Source organism: Mus pahari, chromosome 16 (genome assembly GCF_900095145.1).
Source record: "Mus pahari chromosome 16, PAHARI_EIJ_v1.1, whole genome shotgun sequence".
In the NCBI taxonomy this organism is placed as follows: Eukaryota; Metazoa; Chordata; class Mammalia; order Rodentia; family Muridae; genus Mus; species Mus pahari.
This window is the reverse complement of record NC_034605.1, coordinates 24,553,967-24,573,863: the sequence shown is the minus strand read 5'-3', so window position 1 is coordinate 24,573,863 and position 19,897 is coordinate 24,553,967. Positions and strand designations below refer to the sequence as shown.

The window sequence follows — 19,897 nt, the reverse complement described above, 5'->3', positions numbered from 1 at the left end:
AAATGCAATAGCGAACCTAATTAGTTCATGTGCTGACATAACATTAATAATAGTAATAATAAAATTATAGTAATGTACTTTTTCTCATTTCTCCTCTTAACTGATTTATAATGCAACTGTATAAAGATATGCATGGCTGAGAATATAACACAGGGCTGAAATATGTGTGTGCAACATTTGCAGTACAATGGATGTCACCAGAGCAAAGCAGTATTGGGCTAAGTGACAGGTACTAAGTAAATTAATAATACCAATATAAATTTTACTTTACAACTGATAGATGTAATGTGTATCACATCAATATCACAAGAGCAGAAAGCCTAGAGCTTTGTAGGTGTGACCTTCCCATATATAACTGGGGTTAAATTTTCGTAAAACAAGGTAATCCCAATACATGAACTTGCATAGTGTAAACTATATAAATAAGCCGTCTAAATGAAAGCTTTAAAAAAAATCGTGAATATATAATTAATAAAGTCTAAGTGCTGTATTAGAAAGTATTCACTTGCTATTAAAAAAAGATTTGAAGAATGAAGTAGATATGAGATGTAGAAAACCAAAAGGGAAAATGATGGTACAAACCCAATTATTCCAGTACTGTTAAATATGAATGAATTAAACAATCCAATCAAAAGGCATAGACGGTAGGCTTGGACTTTAACACCAGGCTCCAAGTGAGTAACACCAGCAAGATGGTGGAATTTAAAGGTCCTGGACCCATCTTCTCCCATGGAAGCGTGAGATTAACAGCGATGTACACTGAAAAAATCCAGAAATCAGTTTAAGAGTTTCCTGTCTTTTCCAGGTTTATTTAGAGGCTAGTGCTTTCTGTGTTCCATATTTTTAGGTTAAGGGTACTAAAAATTAATAAGCTGGGTGGTGGAGCACTCCTTTAACCATAATACTCAAAAGCCAGTGGCCAGTGGATCTTTGAGTTCAAGGTCAACTTGGTCTGCAGAGCAAGTTCCAAGACAACCAAGGACTACAAAAAAAGCCCTCTCTTGAAAAGACCAAAGAATGCTGGATACTGTAAATACCAATTTGATGATTGTAGTACATTACTGCTTTTCCCTATCTGGTGCTTGCACTCATTCAAAAATCGAAAGCATGAGGAACCCAGTGAAGTGACTCCTGCCTTCAGCATTTGGAAGGCAAAGGGTGGTACATCTCTGTGAATTCAAGGCCAGCGTGATATGCACAGTGAGTTCTAGGACAGTCAGGGCTCCATAATAGAGAGAACCTGTCTCAAAACAAACACATACACACACACACACACACACAAGTCCAACCAACAACAGCAACAAAGCAAAACCATGTGAAAAACAAACAGCCCAAAAGCAAGGCTATGGCACATCCTTCTTTGGACTATACGTGGCATAAAAATTGTACTTCACTGTCTTGTGTTCTCTATAAGACTTAACTGAGAACTGTGAAGTCACATAGTTAACACTATGTACACAGGTAATATTAATTTATTATATTATCCTATACATGTAGTTGAACTTGGGTCTATTATTAAGGTGGTATTGCAAATCGCCATGCTATAAATAAAACAACTATCATCTTCATCAGACCATCTGTGTCTGCTTATAAAGGATCAAACAAAAACACTAGCCTCAAAAACTTGTGAGAAAAGTTTGTTTCTGTTTATTCTATTAAGGGTGGCTAACCTGCCAAAGCCGATATATTCCATATTCCATAAATGTCTCTCACTTTGTAAAAACAATTCTTGTCCATTGTTGTTGTATAAGACTAAGTAACTCTGGCTGGCCTCAAATTTACAGACATCTGCCTGTCTTTGTTTCCCAAGTGCTGGGACTAAAGGCTACATACCAAGCCTGGCCCTTAGTTAGTTAGTTAGTTAGTTAGTTAGTTAGTTAGTTAGTTAGTTAGACAAGGACTCCTGTAGCTCAGATTGGTTGTACACTCAGTATGTGGCTGAAGATGACCTACAACTGTTGATCCTAGCCTCCATCTTCCAAGTATGAGGACTGGAAGTTTGGCATCACACCTGGTTTGAAAATGTTGATTTTGTTTGTTTTAGGCTCTGACTACATGACCTTGGCTCGCCTGGATTTAGATTTGTGGAACAGGCTGACCATGAACTCATAAGAAATCCAACTGCCTCTACTTTCTGAATGCTGGACTTAAAGACATGCACCATCACATAAAGTTAATACTGTTTGAGTATTTTGAATTCTTAGAGGTCAAAGTCAGCCAGTTCCAGAACAGCCAGGGCTACACCGAGAAACCCTGTCTTGACAGACCAAAACAAAAACAAAATTAACAACAACTACAAAGAGGATACAAATACTTTAAATAAATAACGACAAAATAAAAATAAATTATCTTCCTTAAAACATTTTTTAAATTATGCATATATGTATATGTGTGTACGTGGGTAGGGAAGTCAGCCAGAGGCGACTGATGTCCCTAGAGTTGGAGTACGGGCAGCTTGGGTTCTCGGAAAGAGCGGTAGGTACCTGCAAAGTTTGAGCCTTCTCTCAAGTTCTTAGTTTGGCCAGTCGGAGTCTCAACCGCCTGCAATTGATTCTTTTTAAAACTGCCATGTAAGGGACCTCGAGAATCTTTTAAGTACCCATTTTTCTCAGATTCTCCTGGGACTCCTCTTTCTGCCTGAAGCAAATATTTCCTTTGGGAAGGAGCGCTGCAATTCCAAGGAACATTGCCTACAACACTGAATAAATATCTACGGTTTGAAGTCGGCTTAGTCTGCACAGTAAATTCCAGGACAACCAGGACTACATAGCAAAAACCCTGGCTTATAAAAATTAAATTCATTAATTAAAAAAAAAAAAAAAAAAAAAAAAATAGAAGAGCTAATGTAACTGAGGGGAAAATGACTCTTTCTATATAGCTGTAGACTATACTGTGAGTTTGAGGCCTGGGCTAAATGAGACCCTTCCTCAATAAATAGACAGTAGATAATTTAAAAAAAAAAAAAAAAAGTTGGGCNAAAAAAAAAAAAAGTTGGGCGGTGGTGGCTCCTGGATCTCCAAGTTCGAGACCAGTCGAGTCTGAAGAGCAAGTTCCAGGACAGGTAGGGCTACCCAGAAAAACCCTGTAAAAGTAGAGGGCTTACATTAACATCCATTCCTGGGCACGGAGTGCAGATCTTTGTTTAAGCTCCTACAACTACCTGCCGAAGCAGTCTTCCCAGGTCAGCATTCCAGAGCCAATTCGAAACTCTCTTCGGAGGCTCGGTCCTGAGGGCAGCCCATGCCTTAAATGTTAGCGTCCCTCATCCAGACAGGTAAGGTAGCCCAGGTTCTTTGTCAGTGTTGTGCTTGATGTTTGCAAGTTTGTCGTGAAGGACTCACACATGCGTATATGAGGCCCTTCAAAATGTGAGGTGGAAGCAGATAGGGAGTGAAGGAAGGTGAGTGTGTTTCCCGATTCCCTTCATTAACTCGGGCTTTAAATAATCTGAAATCCTACTTCAAGCCAGTCAGACCCAGAGGCTTAATTAAAATTATTTAATTAAAGTTATTATTTAACACACCAAGAACTTTATCTGTATTCAAACACAGCACTATACTTTTAATAGTTACTTGAATGCACATAAAATACAAAAATGAAAAATGACAGAACCGGGTGGAGGACCCACGAAGGGGAAGTTACCGTGGGAGGGAAAATTGGAAAGCTTCCGATTACCCACCGCGCTCTTTCTTCCCTCCCTCCATGCCTCCCTCTCCAGTCTTTCCTACTTCCTGCCTGGTCTTAGCATCTGGCCTCTCTGTTTTTCAGTATCAAGGCACTTGGCCATGCTATGTTTTGGGTCGAAATGCCTCGATAGTACAAAACAGGACAGAGTAGACGGACTTTGTCTCCCTTGGTCTTTCTCAGTTTCTGTAAGAATGTATTGAAACCAATAAAAGGTGCTCTATAATTGGAAAAAGATAAACTACCACCGCAGTGCTACGTGTTGAAGTTGGAGGTGCCGGGGATTGAACCCGGGGCCTCGTGCATGCTAAGCACGCGCTCTACCACTGAGCTACACCCCCTCGCGCACCATTTCCTCAAAAATATTCTTATGACTGGATGTCGCCACTCCAGCTGTCAGGTGCTTTGCTGTTTATAATGTATGTTGAATACGGTGTCTCAGATACGGTGTGGAAAACAAGCTAGTCAAAGAGAAAGATAATAAGGGGATCTGAAAAGTCTGGATCCGTGCCCGGGGACCTCCTATGACCTTTCGGCTGGGGCGGGTAACAGGTAACCTCCCATGCTGCTCCAGAGAGAGGGCTGGACGGATGGTGATCTCTGCTGTGGAAGGTGGCAGACCCTGCAGTGTGATGCTGGAGGATGGGAAGAACAAAGCAAACCGGCGGGAGGGCTGTGGACTGGTGGGGCAGCTGGGTGTGGGCTCTTATAGACTCCGAGAAGCAGCTGGGTGGCTCCAGGGCAAGGCACTGAGCCCCACCCCACCCCCTCCGCAACCTCCCGCAAGAAGTCTAAAAAAAAAAAAAAAAAAAAAAAAAAAGGTTGTATCTGCACAAACCCTCTTTGCCCAGCATTGTCAGAGTCCTAGAGCTCTTCCGTTCCTTGGTGCATGCATGAGCGCTCTCTCCCGCTCGCCCAGCCTTGGCATAATAGTCGAAATGGGATTGAGGATATAATTCAATGAAATAAACTAGGATCTTGGGGAAAAAAATAGGAGAGGAGAAAGACCGGAAAGAAACCGGAGTAACAAATCCCAGAAAAAGAAAGAAAGAGGGGAGAACTGGACCTGAGAGCAGAAGGAAAAGCAAGAGTACTTATTAGACAAGGTTCTCTGACGGAACAGAAACAATAGGATGTATATATTATAAGAGAAAATTTATTGGATTGGCCTACACGACCTTGGCTGGGTAGTCCAACAGCAGGAATCTACACGCTGGAAAAAACAAACAAACAAAAACAAACAAACAAACAAAAGAAACAAAACAAAAAGTAAGCTGAAATACTTCCATGAAATTGTAAATATCAACTTTTCCCAGCGCAATGCTGGAAGAATCGCTATTTTTGAAGTCTGGTGACACCAGAGGGCCTCAGCGGTAGTCACACTCCCTCCAACGGAATCGGAGGTGCCCAGTGCACACTCTTTTTTTTTCCTTGGGCATCTTTATCTGATGCTACTCTTTAGGAAGATGAGGTCCAGAGGCATGTCTCCACCGTGACAAACCACTCCTGTTGACAATTAAGACCATGCCGATGCAATAGGAAGAATGGAGAGTGGGTCCTTAGAACTCAGGACAGAAATGACATCTCATTATGTCCCAGGTCTCCATCATTTCCTGTGCTTCCTCTAAGAATCAGAAGACATACTCTCTAAAGGGTGAAATCAGAAGTCTGCTCCTTCCGGTCCATCTCTCACCAAGTGTAGCAGCACTGGACTCAGCAGGAAGCTCTCTGTGCTGACATACATTAGGACCAGATTTCCTGAGTCAGTTGAATTGGGTGGGCCCTAAAATCTTGCAATTCCAGCAAGTTTCTGGGTGATAAAAAGAAGATTCTGAAATTCCCTTACCTGAGTACCAAATCCCAGAAAAAGAAAGAAAGAACGTGGTAAGAGCTCACTGCATTCCAAAACTCTTTCATGGGAAGTGGGTTGCCAAGCAGTAGAGAAGTCTCCCAGAATCCCTTGCAGAAGCAGATCTGAGATCGATACCAACCAGAAAAGCATCGCTATGTACAGCTCTTACTACCAGTCCCCAACTCTCCATGATGACAGGACAGGGTAAGAGGACAAAGGCATCTCCATCTTTTTTATTCTTGCTGAGGTCATTTCCGGTTTAGCGAGAATTTAATCTCCAGAATGGAGAATCCTATGAAAAATTACTCAACTCTGTTTGAGGAACCCAAGGTCAGGATGTCCTAGCTAACTTATTAAAGCTTCTGTTAAATTACCTGCTTGTTTGAACCTCCCTCCCTTGGTGTTTGTCAAACTACTTGCTTACACAAAAGCTACCCTAATCTCCTGCAGCTGCCAAGTTTCTGCGCTCAAAACCCCTGTGTTCAGGACACTAGAGGTTACACCTAGGTCTCTGAATACTTGGGCATACACCAGACCTCTGAAATAAAGACTATTATTTGGCTGTACAACCACATCTTCCCCCCTTCACACAGACTATCAGTTACCCAATTGTATCAGTTTGTGAGGTCAGCTGCCACTGCCTTAGACTGAGAACAATGTGAACTTTCCACCTTGGTTTGTGTCATGGTCCCCTCATCTTTAGAAAAAGGAACTGCCCTACTGAATTGCTTCTGTTTCCCCCCATGTATCTCTTTGTGAGACACCAAAAGTATTATTTTCCAGAATTTCAGTGTTCATTCTGGATTGAAAAATCTACCCAGAGGATGGTCTGTCTGCTCCCCTCCCTTGGGAAGGATGCACCCCCGTAGCTCCATTGTGGTGGCTGTAGGCTCTTGTGTGAATGATACTCTTTTGGATCTGTAATGATCCAAGTACATAAAAGTGTATTAATGGGGAGAAGGGCCCAGATAAGTACCTTGATGTCCAGACAACTTAGTGCCCAGGCCAAGGTGAGAAGTGCTGGGACGAATGACCTCGTGACTGACTCCCTGGTGAAGAGGGAATTCTAGTGCTGACTTGACAGGGGACAGGTGGTTTGGAGTGCAAGAAATCTCCTTAGGGTCAAAATGGGAGATAACCCAGTAAAACCAAGCTCCAAAAGGAAGGAAGGAAGGAAGGAAGGAAGGAAGGAAGGAAGGAAGGAAGGAAGGAAGGAAGGAAGGAAGGTTGGTTCCCAAGGCAAGGGGCAACCAACTCTTCTGGCTGGTCCAGAGGCTCCCAACCAGCTTCAGTTCTCACTGTCCTGACTAAGGAGAGACCGTACAGTGAGAGGGAGGCCTTCACTGACTAAGGAGAGGCCGTACAGTGAGAGGGAGGCCTTCAAAATTTAACTCCATATCCTCCCTCCCCGGCCATGGGATTCACCTTAACTTCCCTTTTGCCATGGCTTCCTCAGAGAACTTGGAAGACTTTATTTAGATCAGATTTGGAGAAAGGAAGGACAGCAGCCTCTTGGTATGCCCTGCCTTGTGTGTGTGTGTATGTGTGAGAGAAAGAGAGAGAGAGAGAGAGAGAGAGAGAGAGAGAGAGAGAGAGAGAGAAATATGACTATTCCTAGGTATGGTTGAGGAGAAAGTTTATTATAGGTATGTAGGATAGCATAGCCAGAGGCAGGCACATCTGGGAAAGTTCAGAGTGCACATGACCCTGTCCCATATGGGGGGGAGGGGAAGGGGGAGGAGACGGACCCAAGTACAGCGGCGAGGAGGCCAAAGGTACAAAAGAAGAGCAAGTAACCAAAATGTGGATTATACAGGGAAGGGTCTCGGCGGCAACGGTAGCCCAGCTCTTGGGCTGGAGAGCTCAGGGTAGAGGGCAGGGTATGCCAGACATATCCTGTTCCAGGTAGGGACTGAAGGATGCTCAGTACTAGCCAAACCAGACGTTAGAACTAGGAGGCCAGGTCCACTTCCATATGTTAAACAGGCACCTAAGCCACTTGTCCCTGGTTTAAAACCTAACACCTTAGACCTTAGTCCTAAGGCAGGTGCTTTTCTAACTGCATTGAAATGCCACACAAGGTCACTAAAGTTTTATATCAGGATTGACTTGACTTTTTTTTTTTTTTTTTTTAACAATTTAATTTCTAAAGGACTTCAGTTTACATGGAGGGTCACAACGTTGTTTGCTCTCAATGCCATGCTTGAGTGGGACAAAAATGCTATCAAAGTCATTTTCTCCTTCCCAGTTTGTCCATCACCTCTCCAAGGAAGAAAACCCTCTATGTGCACTGAGCACACCTCCCCATCCCTTCCACTGCATGGGTTTCTTTCCCAGCCAGAGCTTATAAGAAGGAGCCAAAGAGAGAGACCAGACAAGATCCAGGTGATGTTAAGATTGATGCAAAGATGAATGGACTCCCTTTCATTGGGTTCAGGCTATCTGAGTTTTTTTCTTCTTTTCTCTTTGTATTTGTTGTTTGGGATTTTGTACATTTTTATATTAAACTACAGAAATTATATCAGGCATCCAGGGTAGATTTTTGTTTTAACCGTGGCAACCGTTTTGCATTGGGTACTTCCTGGTGGCCAGAGGACACAGCTTTTCCAGTGCCATGCCTCCAGCGCTAGCGCTCTGCGAATGGAGATAGCACGCTGAAACAGCTAAACTGGGCAGCTCGGGTGGATTCGCAATGACCCAGGGGAATCGTGGGAAGGCAATCCCAACCAAGACTCAAGGCACAGGACGCCAAGTGTTAGATGCACAGCTGCCAGAATGATGAAGGATGTAAAAATGGAATTTTTTTTTTTTTAAGTAAAGAAGGATTTACAAATGAAAATTAAGATGGCTGGATGAGGGCCAGGCATGGGATTGTATGACTTTTAGTCCAGCAGCTGGGAAGCAGGCAGATCTTTATGCATTTGAGGCCGGCCAGGACCTGATAAATAAACCTCCCCTGTCTTGAGACAGCTGAAGCCATGGAAGCACTGTGAGAGGCCATGGAAAGCCATTGGTGAAGGTGCAGCCTCAACTGCAATTGATGGCCCAGGGCTGAAAGGGTCATGCAAAGGACAGCAGCATTTTTGGAGATACCAGTATCATGAGATGACCACCAAGAACAGCAGCAGCAGTGAAGTACAGGCAGCTGGAGCTGGAACCGAGAAGACAAGTTGTGTGCTACAAAGGACATGGCTGGAGAAGTGACCCAAGCCCTTGGAGGAGCCCAGAAGATCGTGAATTGGATTCCAGACATTGGATAGTTGGAGATTGATTTTTGCTTTTGATTGTGACTGTGCCCTGATATTTTTCCCTCTTGAAGGAAGTTTTTTAGTGAAGCCCAGTTAAGAGACTTTNAATTTTAAAGTACTTTGTATTTTAAAAGATACTGGAAATTTTAAAGGGATTGAACTTTTAATATGTAAAGATTGTGGGACTCTTAAAGTTATTTAGATCTTGGGAATGAATAAGAACTGGATTGAGGCTTACTAGTGATGTGTTTGTGTGTCAAGTTGATAAGGGGTCAATTGTACTGGCTAATTTTGTGTCAACTTGACACAGCTGGCTAATTTTGTGTCAACTTGACACAGCTGGAGCTATCACAGAGAAAGGAGCTTCAGTTGGGGAAATGTCTCCATGAGATCCAGCTGCTGGGCATTTTCTCAATTAGTGGGTGGGACCATCTCTGGGCTGGTAGTCTTGGGTTCTATAAGAGAGCAAGCTGAGCAAGCCAGTAAAGAACATCCCTCCATGGCCTCTGCATCAGCTCCTGCTTTCTGACCTGCTTGAGTTCCAGTCCTGCATCCTTTGGTGATCAACAGCAGTATGGAAGTGTAAGCCGAATAAACCCTTTCCTCCCCAACTTGCTTCTTGGTCATGATGTTTTGTGCAGGAATAGAAACCCTGACTAAGACACTAGTCTTGCTACCATGTAGTCATGTAAAACTCTTTTAAGTTTCTTAAATTTGTCACTTTATGGAAAAAAAAAACTTGCTTGTACCCCCCGTGGATTCAGTAATCAAGACTGAATTAAGTTTCCACGTGCAGATTAAGAGAAGAAATGATACCCAAACGTACCTAGAGAACGTCACGGGTGGGAAAGTAATGTATTCCTAGCCAAGGCCTAGAAGCCTCTATACCTTCTTCACAGTGGATGGGGGAAAGGGATGTGGGTCACTTGGAGAAGGGAGTGATCTGCAGGAAGGATGAATGGGCCTCAGGAAGACAGGTTTAAACAGCATTTGAAAAAGTCTGTCTGGATGTGTGGACTTCCAAGCTCATTTTAAAATGGGTTTGATGAGAATTTTGGTGGAGTTCAGGGCAACTGTTAACAATTTCAGTTTGGAAGATTAGGTTTTGGGTAGATAAGGAAAATTCAGAAGAAGCTCTTCCCTGCAGTTGCTGTTTCCTAACGAACTCCTTGTCCGTTCCTACCTCAAGCTTTTCAAGATATTAACTTTGAAAATTATTGAGAAAAGAACAGGGGAGCTTGGGTAGAAAAGGAAAGTCTACAACTGAATACCAGCTCCCTGGACGAGGATTCAAGGCCGTGAAGGAAGGGCGAATGGGGAAGAGCTAGAGGGAAAGGTGTTTTAGATTAAATAACACCGGTGTATGGTGGGTCAGGGACAGCTGGGGAAGGGAGAGAACGAACTGTTCTTACCCGCGGGTAAAATGTATGAACAATTTGATTTTTATTCACTAAACTTCATGGCTCTCATTTTATTTCTGCAAGAGCAGCAGAGAGAGATCTACAAGAAATTAATTCTAGCTGACTTAGCATGGCTGTGATGAAACACCATGACCAAAGCAACTCTGGGAGGAAAGGGCTTACTTGACTTACACTAGTCCCTCACTAAAGGAGGTCAGGACAGGAACTCAAATGGCAGAGACCTGGAGGTGGGAACTGATGCAGAGGGCGAACACGAGTGCTGCTTGCTGGCTTGTTCTTCCTCTCTTGCTGGCCGGGCTTTCTTATCGACACCAGCCCAGGGTGGGACTTTGTCTTTTATTTATTCATTCATTTATTATTTACTTAAAGTAAATTGATAAGTTAGTTGCAAAGTAATAAATGAGGAAGGCATCCTTTGTATGTTTACTGGACTCAGGACAAGTGGAATGTGTCCTGAGTTTTCCAATGTCTAGTTACAGGGGCCTCTCAGAAGTCTATATAAGGGTTGGTTATCATGGAGTCAACCAACTGCCCGTTAAAATATCCAAGTTAAAATAAAAACTCGGGAAGCCCCTGAGATCAAAATAAATCCATGCCTGAGCACTGTGTTGGATCCACAAGCTTGCAACTGCAGCTAAAGAGGTGATAACTTGAGATCGTTTGAATCTGAAGATAGAACGCTCTTTGTTTTTTTACATTGCTGCTTTGCTTTGTTGGGGGCGGGGAGGGGGGCAGGATCACCTGTAACCCAGATGCACCCTGAACTCTTGGTATTTAAGGATGACCGTGAACTCTTGGCTCTCTCGCCTCCACCTCTGATTTCATTCTCTCCATCCTTCCTAAACTCACTTTGCAAGTGTACTAATTTTTTTTTTTCAGTCTTATGCCAACTTCGCAAGTTCACACAAGTTTTCTTTAAATCTCGCCGGCTGTGGATCCTTTCTGATTCCCACACACCAAACATCAGTACACCTCCCTACCTCCTCTGCAGCACAAGGTCCCCTGAGTTCTGGCTGGACCTCTCTGTGGTTCTCGGGTCATAGAAAATTTAGCAGCGTTCACACGAAGGACTGTTGAGTTACCTGCCTGCTTACAGCCCCCCCAAATCTACACTTTAGAAATCTTTGTAAATTTTGATTGCAAATTAGGAACTTTTATGTTATGCTGAATTTTTGTTATCTCTATAGTGAAGCCCCACCCATATCTGGTCACATTTCATTTGACTCTTACGTATTTACCCCTCCCCACCGCTTGGCCGCGTGGCCTAATGGATAAGGCGTCTGATTCCGGATCAGAAGATTGAGGGTTCGAGTCCCTTCGTGGTCGGCATGCTTTTACATTTTTCTTGTTTCATTGGTGTGTACTCACTTTCCGGGAATGTGAAATATATTTTCCTTCGTGTAGGTCTTCTACTATGGATTAGCTGCTGGCTCGTGCTTGTGCTTAGAGAACACATGTTTAACTGTACCGAGGGTCGAGGAGGGGCGATTTACTGTGTACTATACAAACAAAAAGGCAAAATTAGCCTAGGGTTTTCTAGAAAGGCCTGAATAAGGACTCTAAAATACTTGTTAACACAGAAGGAAGACATCTCACCTGTCTAGTTCTTTGGGCAAAGAACTAGAGTCAGCTAAGGAATGCTGAGGGCAGGAGAAACAGTCTTCCTCAGGGAAGAGACCCCTATTGGTTATCCAATGTCAAGTGGTTAGCCCTGAAATAATAAGCATAAAAGTAACATTCTACAGACTGAGCAGCTTGTAATTTATGTATTTAGAAGCATGTGTGTGTGTGCGTGTGAGCGTGTGTAAAACAATTAGAGAAACAGAGGCTATGGATTTGTCCATGAGTGAGTGGAGGAGTACATGGGAGGACTTGGAGGGAGGAGAGAGAAAGAAAAATAGAAGTAATTATATTTTAATTTAAAAACACTCTCAAGGATCTCCTTTCCTGTGACCACAGCAATTAAAAAGAAAAAAAAAACAAAAACAAAAAACCAACCTGAGGTGTTGGTTGGGGAATGAAGGATTAAAATCTTTGTAGTCTTCTGTAAGAAGGAGCTAAGGTTGAGCCACCAGAGACCCCAGGTTTAATTAGCCCAGGATATCCTGGAACTCACTAGGTAGACCTCAAACTCATAGAAATCTACTTGTCTCTGCCTCTTCTAGGCTGAGATTAAAGGCATGTACCAAATTCATATATACTTTTTTCTTTCTTTTTTTTATTTAATTATCTATCTATCTATCTATTTATTTATTTATTTATTTTGAGACCGGGTCTCATTCTGTAGGCCAATATGGCAATCCTACCTCAGCCTCCCAAGTTCTTGGACTACATTCATGAACCAACATGTTATTTTTACATTGTGTAATGTTTAAATGAGTTTAAACATTCTGTGTCTTCCATCATTGGTCATTTATTTATGGTGAAGACATTCAAACTTCTTTATTCTTTATTCTCGATGTGTAAATCCTCTTCTATAGCTATCCTATGGTCAGCAGACTGCCTTTAATCCCCACATCCCAGCACTCAGGAAGCATAGGCAGGTCAGTCTTGGTTAATGGCTGCAGTGGAAGGGTCGAGCCCACTGTGGGCAGTGCCACCACTGGACAGGTGGCCCAGGATAGTATAAGGAAGCAGGCTGGGCAAGGCATGGGAAGAATGAAGTATGTGGCAGTCCTCCCTGGCCTCTGTTTCAGTTCCTTGCCTTCTCGTCAAGATGCCCACAACTGAAGGCTGAAATAAACCCTTTCCTCTCTGGCTGGTTTTTTTTTTTTTTTTTTTTTTAACCAGGGTTTTAAAGATTATTTAATCATTCTTATGTATGTGAGTACACTCTAGCTGTACAGATGGTTGTGAGCCTTCCTGTGGTTGTTAGGAATTGAATTTTTTAGAATCTCTGCTGGCTCCGACCCAAAGTACATAAGTACATTGTATCAGTCTTCTGACACACCACAAGAGGGCATGAGATCTCACTACCGGTGGTTGTGAGCCACCATGTGGTTGCTGGGATTTGAACTCAGGACCTGCAGAAGAGCAGTCAGTGCTCTTACCCGCTGAGCCATCTCACCAGCCCTGGGTTGTTTTTGTTTTTTTTTGTTTTTTTTTTTTTTTTTTTTGAGACAGGGTTTCTCTGTATAGCCCTGGCTGTCCTGGAACTCACTTTGTAGACCAGGCTGGCCTCGAACTCAGAAATCTCTGTTTTTGGTAATGGTGTTTATCACAGCAATAGAAAACCTAACCAGGACAGCCTTACTTTAGAGCTCTAGAATCTGAACTCATCCCGTAGTATGAATTCTGGTTCCATCCCTAGGGATTATCATGCATGCTTAAAAGTCTTATAACTGCTGGGTTAGAGAAGATCATGGCTAGAAGAGAGCTTATGAACAGAAGGAAATGGAAAGAAATGGCGTATTTTTCTCTCTGGAGGCTGCTTCCACGGGTCTCTGCATTATTCCCCCTGAGATCTGTGTTCCAGATGCTGAGTTTGCAGCCTGGGTGGGGTGCAGGTGGTGAAGCCAGGAATCCTTCCCAAATAACCTGCCAAATCTCCAACCTCAGATCTCAGCCCACTCGTCAGTAGCCACAGACTCCCTTCCCTCATCATCTACTAGATCCAACCCCTGCCAAAACTCCACAAAAGCAGAGTTTTATCTGCTACGTTCATTACTGGTGTTCAGTAGCAATAGCAGTATCTGCCAAATACAAATACACAATTGTACTTACTGCTTTTTAAAAAATATCTTAGTTTTATTTCATATATTTGAGTATTTTGCCTGCATGTGTACGTGTACACTGCGTGCGTGCCTGGTGCCCACCATGGCCAAAAGTGGGTGCCAAATCCCCAGGAACTGGGGTTGTAGGTAATACCTCCCTAAGACTCACCCACAGCCCTGGAAATTCAAGTTATGATCGTTTTGTGATCAGATCTCATGATGCTGCCTTAAACTGACCTGAGCAAAGATCTGCCTGTCTCTACTTCCCAGGGGCCACTGTTCTAACATGGCAATTAAAGATGAGACCTTTAAGAAGGCTGGGTTAAGAGAAGCTGTGGGAGTAGCGGATCCATGATGGAATCAGCACATTCCATTAGACAGGAGAGAGGTCTCCTATGCCACATGAGGACACAGCAAGAGGATGGCCATCTACCCGACAAGGGACCGAATCCACAGGAACCTTCATCTTTTACACCACCAGAACCAGGGGAAGATTAAATTCTGTTGTTAAGCTACTCGGGCCTGAAGGTCCTGAGCAGGAACTGCCCCAGCAGCTGCAGGACCGGCTCCTTGCCGTGCATCCTACTGTCAGTGTGGAAGAGTTCTGGGCACCTCTCCAATCCCCAGTGTACCTTGATGTCAAAACAGTCTCCCCGGTATGGAATTTTTCCTCCTATGATGCTGATTTCCTGTTTCCAAATACATCTTTCTCCACCTTTAGGACCACAAATCCCATAGGTTCCTCTGGACTTAGAGTGGTGGACCTGTAGTTTGGCTTTGTGGTCTTCTGAGTGAGATCCGCAAGGAATGCTTTAAACCCTTCCCATTGAGGCATTTCCTTTAATGTTCTTTTTGGTGTGCAAAGTAGGAAACTTCCACTTGTAAAGATGACGGAAGCCCAGACAGCAAGTGCATCCTACCAGGAAACAACTTAAGAAACTATCATATTAGAAGCTGGAGCAAATAAATAAATAAATAAATAAATAATCTATATGCTATCAAATGATGATTTTCAGACTGGTTTAATTGCAAAGAAAGTCTATAAGATATAATATAGACAATAGACAACTCCCTGAATGAAGAGTCTTTCTTGCCTTCCCTACTTCAAAAGAATTAACTACTCTTTTCTATGTCGCATCCATCACTTGTCACTTCTGTCAATCCCCAACAACAAACAAAAACTTGGTCTCACCTTGTGTATATAACAACTTTCCTATTAACATGGTCCCTCCTTTCCCCCATACACACACCCAGAATGTATGTAAGTGGTTTTACAAACATTAGGGGAAGAGAGAAAAGGATGAAGACAAAGTGGTCTAGAACTCAGGAGGAACTGTCCCTAAGCTTCCCAGGTGTCAGCCCCCACGTGCAGCACGTAACAGTATTGCAACAGGTTGACATGAAAAAAGCCAAATAAAGTGGGTCCGAGTTAACTTCCTGGGGGTGGGGGGAAAGAGCAGAGAGGTAATCTTGCTTATAGTTCTTTGCTGTGACACATTCTCTTCCGGGGCCTAGAGAAATAGCAGGGACCAAGTCTGGTCCAGGTCAGGGTTGAGATGAGTTCGGTTGTGCAGAGTCCGCCCCGCGGGCACACAAAGGCGTCTATCCTGTGTTCAGTGCCGGAGCCACCACGTCCCGGAAGCCCAAACCCACCTCGCCTCACTCGCCAAACCAGACAGCAATTCCAGGTTTTCAGACCGACGAGCTCCGGAAGAAGGAGTAAAAATTAATTTCCTCCCCGAGGAGAAACTGCGATCTTGGGGTCTATTTACACGACAAAGACAAGACTTCCGGATCCTCTCTAGCACGCTGGAGGTCCTAGTGACTCTCCTCACTTTAGCTTCCTGCACCAGGGCTCCAGAGTTAACTTATTTTTTCCGCTTCTCTTGACAGCTTTTGAGACTTACTAGCATCTTGGTATTTTTCTAGCAGCGTCACAAACGCTTAGTGACGTTTGTAGACGTCTTTGTGATGTGAACAGAAACAAGGCACTAGTATTAAAATTCCGCAAGACTGATTGGGGCCGCGAAAAGCTGGAAGATTTGAGGATCGGCAGCCAAATTATTTTGTGTTATCTTTATACTTTTAAATACCCATACGTGTGTTACTTAACATCCTCATGGATATTAGGTATCTTTTGTGCAATATGCAAGTTGAACCCCTAGCTTCTATTAACATATACCCACCAACCCAAAGGCTAAGAATGTCAACTGATAACTATTTCCTGTCCTGTGGCAACCTACTTACCTGATGTTGCCATCGATGTTTGGTTGGTGTTGTTTGTGTTCTTGTTTTTAGACAAATTCACTATGTATCACTAACAAATGTAGGACTCCCTATGTAGATCAAGCTGGCCTTGAGCCCACAGATATCACTTGACTGCCGCCAGCATTCTGAGGTTAGAGGTGTGTCTTACCTGGCCCAGTCACCAGTATGTGCCTGTGTTTAAAAAGCCTTTATTTGTCTTTTATGTGGGTGAGTATTTTGCGTGCATGTATGTATTTGCACTATGTGTGTGCAGTGCCCACAGAGGCCAGAAGAAGGCATTGGATCTCCCAGAACTGGTTGTGAGCCACATGTGGGTGTTGGGAACCAACAATGGGACCCTCTCCTGGACCCCCTAAAGGGAGGGACATATAACACTGTGATGGTGACAACCCCCACCCACCTTCATTGAACTACTAGGTATGTGCATGAAGGAACTGAAAGATCAAGACCCCCCAGCTCTCCCTGGGGCTTCAACCCAGTACAAATACCATTCAGTACAGTCCTCATTGCTTTACACAGCTACCCTGTGTTCTGTCCTTTTGTCTATCCATCCATTCATCCATCCATGTGTCCAACCCAGTCCTGGGCCTCACCTTGACAGTTCCATCCCTCAGTGGTTCACCTTTGCTGACCCAGGCTGAATGAACGGTTAGAGCTTTAAACGGGTAGAATTAAAATATTGCAGACCCAGAGCCAAGTTATCTGATGCAATTTTTAGTTCCATTCATTCCCACCACCACCCACCACAACCGCCTATCAGGTAAATCCTTTGGATTATTCTTCTAGCAGACCCTATCCTTGGACCAAGAAGCTAAGACCACTGCCAGACAGCGCCTGAAACCTACAGCAGATTTCCCTGCTTTGTTTTAAGTGGACTACTTAATGTCTCCACCAGTAAAACTTGGCAAGTGCCTTAGTTTATTGCTTTCTATGTCCTATAATTAAAAATTCACCTTTTTGCATAACCTGAATCCATGTTCCTGAGCCCTGGTCACTCATATTTTGCTCAAGAATAAATTATCTTGTATTATCTTTAAAGCAAGGGATGTGTTTTTCATTTAGAAAGGAAAATCAGAATTACTTTGAATACTTCAGCTAACAAACTGAGCTTGTGAATAATAAATAAATACTGACAAAGTTTTTGTTGTTGTTTATTTAATTTAGGAGATAAGTAACATTGGGAAGTTGTAGCGTTTGGGAGAGTATCTGAAGAAAAGATTAAAAAACAGGCATCACCCTCTACCTCTGCTCCACCACCTGAAAATACTTCACTTCTCAAACGTGGGAGGTTGGGGGTGGGGCCAGTCATCCCACAAACATTGGGGAAGCTCTTCCGAAGGTAATCAGGTCCTGTTCTAGGAATATGAGCACACAAGAAAAATAGAATAAATCCACACTTAGGCACTAGAAATGAAACCGTGTACTCAAGAAGGGATTCTGAAAGGAATTTAAGATCTTTCTTTTACACGATCTGTTTCTTTTTCTGAAAAGAAAAAGGGTTTTTGGAGGCAAAGAATGCAGATCACACAGGATTCCAAAGTCAATAGGGTTGGAAGGGAAAGGTGGGGAGAAAAAAAGAAAGAAGTAGGGAGAGAGGGAAGGAAAGACAAAATGAAGGAAGGAAATAGTAAGAAATTTTGTAGGGCAAATGGAACGAATTTCCAGAAATTTTCTATTTTTATTGAACGTTCTATAACAGCGACAAAACAGGGTGTATTCATTCTACTGATTAACAGCATAGCTCCTATATAAGGAAAAACAAAATCAATGTTCAACTTACGACCCAACAAATATTGAGTGAAAACATATCAGAGTATGAAACCAAACCAAACCAACAACAAAACCCACCGAGTAGTTGATGGCACAGGTGCTCATAGAGGGAAACACCGCCTAAAACAGGGCAAGCTGCTAGCCCTGGTTCTGTTTGGCATGGAAGGAGTTTGGACTAAGGCGGTGAAATGATTTTTTATTCCGCGACCCACAAGGAGGCGCTGTGGAGACCGCAGTGCTTCAGGGTTGCGGCACTCGTGGGCTAGGCGCGTGGCCAACCGCGGCGGTGTAGGCGACATTCGGTGACCAGACCTCCAAGACCCGCCGCTCAGTTTTTTCGCGGTCCGCAGTCGTCTCCCTCCGCGGGTGGACAGCACCGCAGAGCGACTCTCCCGTCCTCAAAACCATAGCGGTGCTTCCGTTTCTACGGTTAGTGTCGGCTGCTCCTATTAGAAAATTTTCAAAATCAATTTTTAAGAATATGTGGTTCGATATTTCTAAAGTATGTGATCAAGTCCGTACGTATTTTTCGATAGTGAGGTGAGAAAAATAAAAACAGTGCTGTGTCAGAAGTGGGATTCGAACCCACGCCTCCATACGGAGACCAGAATCCCCAGACAGGGAAGCTAAGCTTGAGTCTGGCGCCTTAGACCACTCGGCCATCCTGACACACGAGAAATTGTAGCACATATATTCCTGATATAGAGATTGCCCCAGCACCTTAGCTGCAATAGCACGCTCAAGATTTGTTGGAGACGCTGACAAAAGTTTCCTGTGGAGTGAAATGGAAGAATATTTGGCCGAGGAAAAAGAAGGGAGGAAATATCTATGTATAAAACTGGATGTAAATGTTTTGAAGACAGAGCGTCTGTGCTCTCCATCTGTCTGGTTCGCCAAGATTTTGAGGAAAGATGGAAAACAGGGTCAGCAGCCCTGTTTTCTGCCGCTTCGTGTCACTGGCCCTCAGAATTGCACTCTAGAGGTCAGGGACGCTGTACGGAAGCGACATTTGACGGCCAAATGCCACTCAGGGCAGAGCAGTGAATGAAATGTTCAGTATTTAAACTCTGGTGTATCTGGGGCTAAGTTCAGAGAGTAGGCACACATATTTGCAATTTTTAATCAACTTTGTACCGATAGAATTTTATATATATATATAAATTTATATATATATATATATATATATATATATTTTTTTTTTTTTTTTTTTTTTCCCCTGCAAAGATTAAGTCTTTGTCTTTGTGCGAAGAGAATAATTTTGGGTTAGTATGCCTTTTCTTAGCTTTCCAGACTCTTGTTTTCATAATCTATTTTAAATGATTAGAAAAATTCGAGAGTATAGTGAATAAAGAGCTTCTCTTTAACATACAAGATCTGTTGTATTTTCTTCATAAGCTGCTGCCCTTGGGAAGAATGTTATAAAGGAAGTGATCCTCAACAAGGCATCATTATAATTAATGATTATAATTAAGGTACTTCTTATAATTGTTTTTCCTAATTGCAAAGTTCATATGAATCACAAAAAATAGAAAAAAGTAAAAACTGAAAATCACCCGCAGTCTCATCTCTTACCTATAACTACTGCCAATATTTCCCATAATTACACTAATCCTTGTGAAAACAAACAAACAAAATCCCCAAATGGTCCTGTGTGGGGCCCACATTATCCATCTGCTTTCCAAAGTAACACAATGTAAACACACACATTCTAAGTCAGTGGTTCTCAACCTGTGGCTCTCAATCCCTTTGTAAGCCCTCTATCTCCAATGATATTTAAGTTATGATTCACAACAGTAGAAGAATTAGTTATGATGTAGCAATGAAAATAATTTTATGGTGGCACACACCTTTAATCCCAGCACTCGGGAGGCAGAGGCAGGCAGATTTCTGAGTTCCAGGCCAGCCTTGTCTATAGACTGAGTTCCAGGACAGCCAGGGCTA

At 43.1% G+C, this 19,897-nt stretch overlaps 3 non-coding genes across 3 annotated transcripts; 1 reads left to right on the top strand and 2 right to left on the bottom strand.

Annotated features, from left to right (window-relative positions):
- Positions 1-3,953: 3,953 nt before the first annotated feature.
- Positions 3,954-4,025, bottom strand: Trnaa-agc. The gene has a single exon. It is a non-coding gene; the product is annotated as a tRNA-Ala (tRNA).
- Positions 4,026-11,458: 7,433 nt separating this feature from the next.
- Positions 11,459-11,531, top strand: Trnar-ccg. Its single transcript has one exon. It is a non-coding gene; the product is annotated as a tRNA-Arg (tRNA).
- Positions 11,532-18,520: 6,989 nt separating this feature from the next.
- Trnal-caa lies at positions 18,521-18,625 on the bottom strand. Its single transcript has 2 exons — positions 18,588-18,625; positions 18,521-18,566 (listed from the first exon to the last, which is right to left on the bottom strand). It is a non-coding gene; the product is annotated as a tRNA-Leu (tRNA).
- Positions 18,626-19,897: the final 1,272 nt, after the last annotated feature.